The sequence below is a fragment of the Perca fluviatilis genome, chromosome 3, assembly GCF_010015445.1.
Source record: "Perca fluviatilis chromosome 3, GENO_Pfluv_1.0, whole genome shotgun sequence".
Taxonomy (NCBI): domain Eukaryota; kingdom Metazoa; phylum Chordata; class Actinopteri; order Perciformes; family Percidae; genus Perca; species Perca fluviatilis.
In genome coordinates this window covers 11458496-11464495 of record NC_053114.1, presented here as the reverse complement: position 1 = coordinate 11464495, position 6000 = coordinate 11458496, and the positions used below count along the sequence as shown (strand labels likewise).

The following is a 6000-nucleotide window of genomic DNA, read 5'->3' as shown; positions in this document are numbered from 1 at the left end:
TTTCCCCTTACGTTACTTTTACTATTATACTTTAAGTAGTTTTGAAACCAGTACTTTTACATTTTTACTTGAGTAAAAAGCTTGAGTTGATACTTCAACTTCTACAGAAGTCTTTTCAAACCCTAGTATCTATACTTCTACTTCTACTAAACCTCTGGTTTAATGTGAATTATAATGCTAAGTAGCCTAGGCTACAGAGTTTACATTGCTATGGATGCAGTGTTCCAAACGTGGAGACAGAACTAACTATTTTCTTTAGAGCAAGCAATACAATCGTATTAAAAAAATAAAATCCTTTTTAAATCAAGTGTATGTCAAATTATTTAATTATTTGGTAAGTAGCCTCGTAATAACCTTTACGTCATGTAGGGTCCTACATCACCCTGTCGGTGTTGTATTTGCTATAATGACCGGCTCTCTCTACATTATCATATTTATTTAATTATGTATGTATTTATTTAATAATAAATGACATGGCAACCTTTGAAAGGCCAACTGATCAATTTTTTTTTTTTTAACCTGTCAAATGTATTTGAGGTTTATAATACAGGTTTGGTCATACCACACACTACTTCATTTACTGCATTTTATGTATTTGAGCCCTATTTGTCAATTTGTTCAATAGATAATATATTTGTTTTATTAGTAATGTTAAATGTCTTTATTGAGCTATTTCATTTCTAGTGAAGTTGATTGTTTCAAATGTTGATTGATCAAAACATTAGGCCTACATTTAAGTTATCTATGTATGTGTACTTATTTTTGTCCTTGTTCTGCTGCAATATACGAATTTTCCCTCTAAGCATCAATAAAGGCTTTTAGCAATAACACATAAACCACATCAAGAGCTTGTTGGAAATTAGGAAATGATTGCGCATTATGGTCTTTTTTTACAGTCTAAGGAAGGTATGGACTGTACCACGTTACACTTTAACCCAGGGAATTGTCACGTGCACTTACACCGACGACTCAAAGAACACTATATACCAATTATCGCTCATGTTTTTCTATTGATAAATAATCTTCATACAGCTATTAAAATATATCTTGAAGCAAATAGCACATACAATGTTGTCTCTTTTCCAGCCCCCTGGCCCCTCCACCCCCTGGCCCCAGCTTTGGTTCAGCAGGAGAGAGAGACTGCCATTTTACACAGCTAGCTAGCGAAATGTCTGAAGTGACAGACCACAAGTTACTCACCTATGTAGCTAGTAGTCGGCTTGTCTCCAAAAGTACAGCATGATTAACGATATATCCTAAGCAAACATCCAAAACGACATTTTGTTTTAAGCACAAGTCATATTAACAGTGGCGTAAAAACACGGGTAAGTTGGTCATTTGAAGTTATCAAACGCTATTCTAGCTAGCTAACGTTACCATACCATAACATACCCACGGTGCTTGTGTGGTCGATCATTTAGCTAGCACTAGTGCTTGTCCAGTCTCAATGTGGGCCGAACGGCAGTTTAATAATATGACAGTTTACATAGCTTACTGACAGTGATGTGTTTATGAAATTACGTCATGATAGTTTCTCTGGTTAAATAACGTTAAGCTATGCATGTTTCTGGTGCCACCGTTAACCAGCAACGGTACGAGCTGTGCTTTTGAAAGGTTTGCTGTTTATCCTGTATATCATACCCAAAAAGAGAATATTATGTCACTGGCACTCCTCCCACATATAGGAGGATCTGTCATCACTCGCATAAAGAAGGCTTGCTGGTAAAAGCTGAATCAAAAGACTTCTGGCAAAAGTTATTGGTACCAAAGTCTAAAGAGAAGTGGTGCTTTAAAGTGTATGTGTTTTTAATGTTGAGCAATCACATAATTATATAATTAACATGTAAACAAAAGAGGTATTAGAACAAATCTGTTTTTTTAGAGGTGGACAAATCGCTTTGAAATAGGACCATAATGTGCCCAACAGCACAGCCGCAGTAAGGACTCAACAGTAAAACTACAGCCTTTTACACAGAGATTCCGCAATACTGCTGTACAGAAGATCCGCCTATAGACCCTCTGCAAACCACGTGACCACGCCATGACGGACGACAGAATCACCGGAAGCACAAGTTAAACAGTGTATTAGACGGGCAGAAAGTTTCATTAGTTTCAATCAGTTTAAAATAAATAACACTAAATAATATAATAATAATACTATCTTCTTCTTTATGGCTTCTTCTATTGAACAACAAGTTGGCATGCCGTTATCAATCGAGGTAGGGCATCTGGTAGGTGCTCACAAAGAGCAGTATTTTGAGAAGTTGGAGATTGCAGGATTGGATACAGACCCTTACCTTCTTCCTCCCTCCGTTTTCACAGACCTCATTAAATCGCAGTCTTCTCAGCTTCAGTCCACACGATCTGTACCACTATGTGGAAAATGGGGTATCCCCATACACTGGTGCTGATCTCAAAGCTTTTAAACACATCAAGGATTATGGCGTTTCATAACACCGAGACAGTTAGCTGCCCTCTGAGCCAAGCCAACTACTGTATAACACAGCTTTGACTCACACGACAGATCATGATCAAACTCATGATGTGAATAACTTGTACTAACATTTGAATTTCCCTTTGTATTAAAAGCAACCTCTGAGCAGGCTAGTGTATTTCAACAGCTGACTTCGGGTATAAATAACACAAGTTATCTTGGAAGCTAACGTTAGCTAGCAATTACCTCTTGAGCTCAATGCAAAGTCTGCAGCCAGCAGCAAAGACAAACTCCCCTTAGAGCCACATAAAGTGAAATTGAAGGGAGGTTGTGCACCATTCAAATACGAAGACAAACTTAACTAAATAGGAGCGGTTTAGGCAGGCTAACGCGCTAGTATTATGTGGCTAATAGTTAGCTAGCTCTACGTTGAGAGTGATTTAATATGGGCCAGTTTGTGATACATTAAATATCGAAGGAACCTTAGAAGTGCGTTCCCCTTGTTAACACAATGACTCAAACCAGACATAACACAAAGCCTACAGAAGCCCACCGCACAACAAGAAATTTCATTTTATTATATGAGTGAACACTCAAACTGCTCCGTCTGCAGCATAGCTCTTCCGCCGTCCGTCATGGCGTTCATAATTTGTGTGAGTAGAGTGTGACGTCACGTGCAAAGGGTCTATAACCGGCGTTGCTTTTTTTTTTACACAGTTCCTAGTTTGGGTCAATGCAAGTACGTTTCCAAGATAAAGCTTGACATCTGGTGCGTTATGTCTGCTTTGCCCCTTCCCTTCCGCTCTTTGTATGTTGTCCTTGTCAAAACCCCAGTTTTTAAGAAAATTTGGATCGTGCAGGTGTAACGTGAATGGTGTAGCTAGGTGGCGAGAGCTAGCAGTTAGCCGGTTAGCTCAAAGTGTTGTCAGACAACTTTTTACACTGATACTTTACAACACAACATCGACCATACAACGCCAGAGGCCTGTACTACGAATCAAGATGCCCCGGATTTATTTCAGTTACCCGGCTTCACCTAACCTAACATCCGCGGTCCCGCATAAGCTGTATCACGACGGTGGTTAACAACTAGTTCAATCAACCCAGGGTTTCCCAATCCAGCGATGCACGCATTCCCATAAAAGAGGCGGTGTTTGCACACCATTACCAATCGCAAACATCTACCAGAGCCGCATATTTTACATAAGAAGAGCAAAACTATAATTCTACATAAATATTAGTGATGCACCGAAATGAAAATTCTTGGCCGAAACCGAAAACCGAAAAAAGAGGAAACCAAGACCGAAAACCGAAACACCGAAAGAAATTAAGCCAATTATTAGTACCATTGCATATATGGCTATGACTGTGTACTAACTTTACTAAAATCAAGGCATTGCAATTGTATAAATTAATATTAAAGTTTAATTAAAAAAATATCTAGCAGAAATATGGCTACAATCTGATAGTCACATACAGTATACAGTAGCCTAAGAACAGAATAGCTTACCTATTGTTGTTATTATTATTATTATTATTTGAGGCACTTTCTTGCAGGATTTCACTGAACATATCAGACAACGAGGGTGCATGCCCCTCATCTGGTGCAGAGAGACGAGTCTTTTTTTCTGCGCTGCTCCGTGCGCGCTCCGTCTCCGTTTCCAAGCGGGTTCTCCGCATCCATCACGGCCTGGATCATTTCTCGTGCGCCCTGCTTTATTTCCGCATCCAAGTAATGGTCTTTATAATGCGGAGCAAGTACAGTCGCGATGAAGTGCAGAGGATCTGAATAGATCTCACTGAAACGTGTGCTGACAGACTCTAAGAGCGTACTTTTCACTCCGTGGTCCGTCTCAACCTCTTTGCTTAGGAGACGCTTTGCAGGTGGATCGGGTACTGACACACGTGCAGGTCGCGGTTTCTGTTTGCGTCATCACAACATTTTCGGCTGTATTGTTTCGGTGATAAAATTATTTCGGCCGAAAACCGAAAATTTTCCGTGGCCAAATATTCGGTGCATCCCTAATAAATATGAAGAACACAGACACGATTTTTCAGGCAAAACGCAATACAGTCACTGCTTCCTAAAACAGGAAGGAAAGCTGGCAAAAAATAGCAGACGCTGTAAATGTGTAAATCACAAGGCTTATCAATAACACTTCCCCATCAGTCAGGCACAAGACCTGACCATACATACACTTGTGCTTTCCATAAACTGTCGTTGCTTTAGCCTATTATTTCAGTTGCAACCCTGGCACTGGTAAGCGATCGTGAGAGAAAATAAAAAAATATAAAAACATAATTTAAACCGATGTGCGCATTGGCAACGCATGGGTCAAGAAGCCAACAAATAGCCTATACGTAATTCCCTCTGCTGAAAGTCTTTCATAACAATCAGGGTGGGAAATTAACTTTTTTGCCCACTAGCCAAAGTGGTTGGTAGTTGGTGGAGGCCCAATTTTACCAGCCACTTACATTTTTTACCAGCCACTTTTTCCGGAATTCAAATTTATAAAAGAAAGTGCACTATTATACTTTTAATTGCTTTAATAAATTACTTATTATTAATACATATTTTATTAATATAAATTTATTTATTATGTGTCAGTAGCTTGTTGATCTTTACATTGTTAGTTAATTTCCTATCCTGGCCTGAGACACACATTCATACGGTTTGATAAAGGACTTATTGGACTTAAACTTATCATTGATCTTACAATAACAAGTGTAGCTGTCCTCAATTTAGGTCATCCTGTACGTCTCATCTCCGGTTTTTCGTGTGTGTGTGTGTGTGTGTGTGTGTGTGTGTCTCGTCAGTCGCGGGGTAGAACTGAGCAGCAGAGAGCCGACAGGATTAAAACGGCAGCAGCTCCTTAAACATCATTACATTGACGTTAAAATGTATACAGGTTGGCAGGACGGTCTGAAATGTTTTGCATGGTCTTTCGCTGTACGTTTGTCAATGCACCACTTGTTCGAGAAGTACCTTCTCTTTTTCTTTACTTGGCTCTCAACTGTTTGTACATCCATAGCTACTGCTGACTCCGCGGCGGGCCTCTTAACACCGGGGATATGTCGCCACATTTTTTAACAGATAATGTTCCTTTCGTCTGTACCTCAGCTCAGCTAGCTAGCTACATGTGTCACGGACTAGTGCTGAAAACTAGCTGCTCGACTATGCGTGGTCAAAGCCCCGGCTGTGAACAGTTTCATTTCCTGTAAGTTCTTCACAATAAAGGTCCTCCGTTATGTTGGTATTTGAATGTTTTTATTATGAAGCAGCAAAATCTGGACATTTTGGGGATTCATTAACAGTAACGTAACGCGACTCCTATAAGCATTGTGCATTCTTACTTAATAACAGCATTCTTTGACAAAAACTGTCCAATCCGTTACAAGGAATGTTTTACAATCCACCTGCCACGGTGGCTGGTAAACAAGGCAAAGTCACCCGCCACTTTGAAAAAATACCCGCCATTGGCGGGTGGCGGGTGCTAATTTCCCACCCTGATAACAATACCCATCAGGTAATGTTAACGGGGTTAGTCTCGGGGTCAGTCTCTGAA

The 6000-nt window shown here is 39.9% G+C and overlaps 1 protein-coding gene across 12 annotated transcripts in view; it reads left to right on the top strand.

Moving 5' to 3' along the window:
- Window positions 1-1135: 1135 nt before the first annotated feature.
- Window positions 1136-6000, top strand: part of celf1 (cugbp, Elav-like family member 1) — a 75684-nt gene continuing 70819 nt past the window's right edge. For 11 of the 12 annotated variants that reach the window (XM_039794604.1, XM_039794616.1, XM_039794610.1 and 8 more), the window contains exon 1: window positions 1136-1325. The gene's annotated coding sequence lies outside the window, so the exon portion shown is untranslated. The remainder of the gene's footprint in view (window positions 1326-6000) is intronic. The other variant, XM_039794608.1, reaches the window with a different exon arrangement.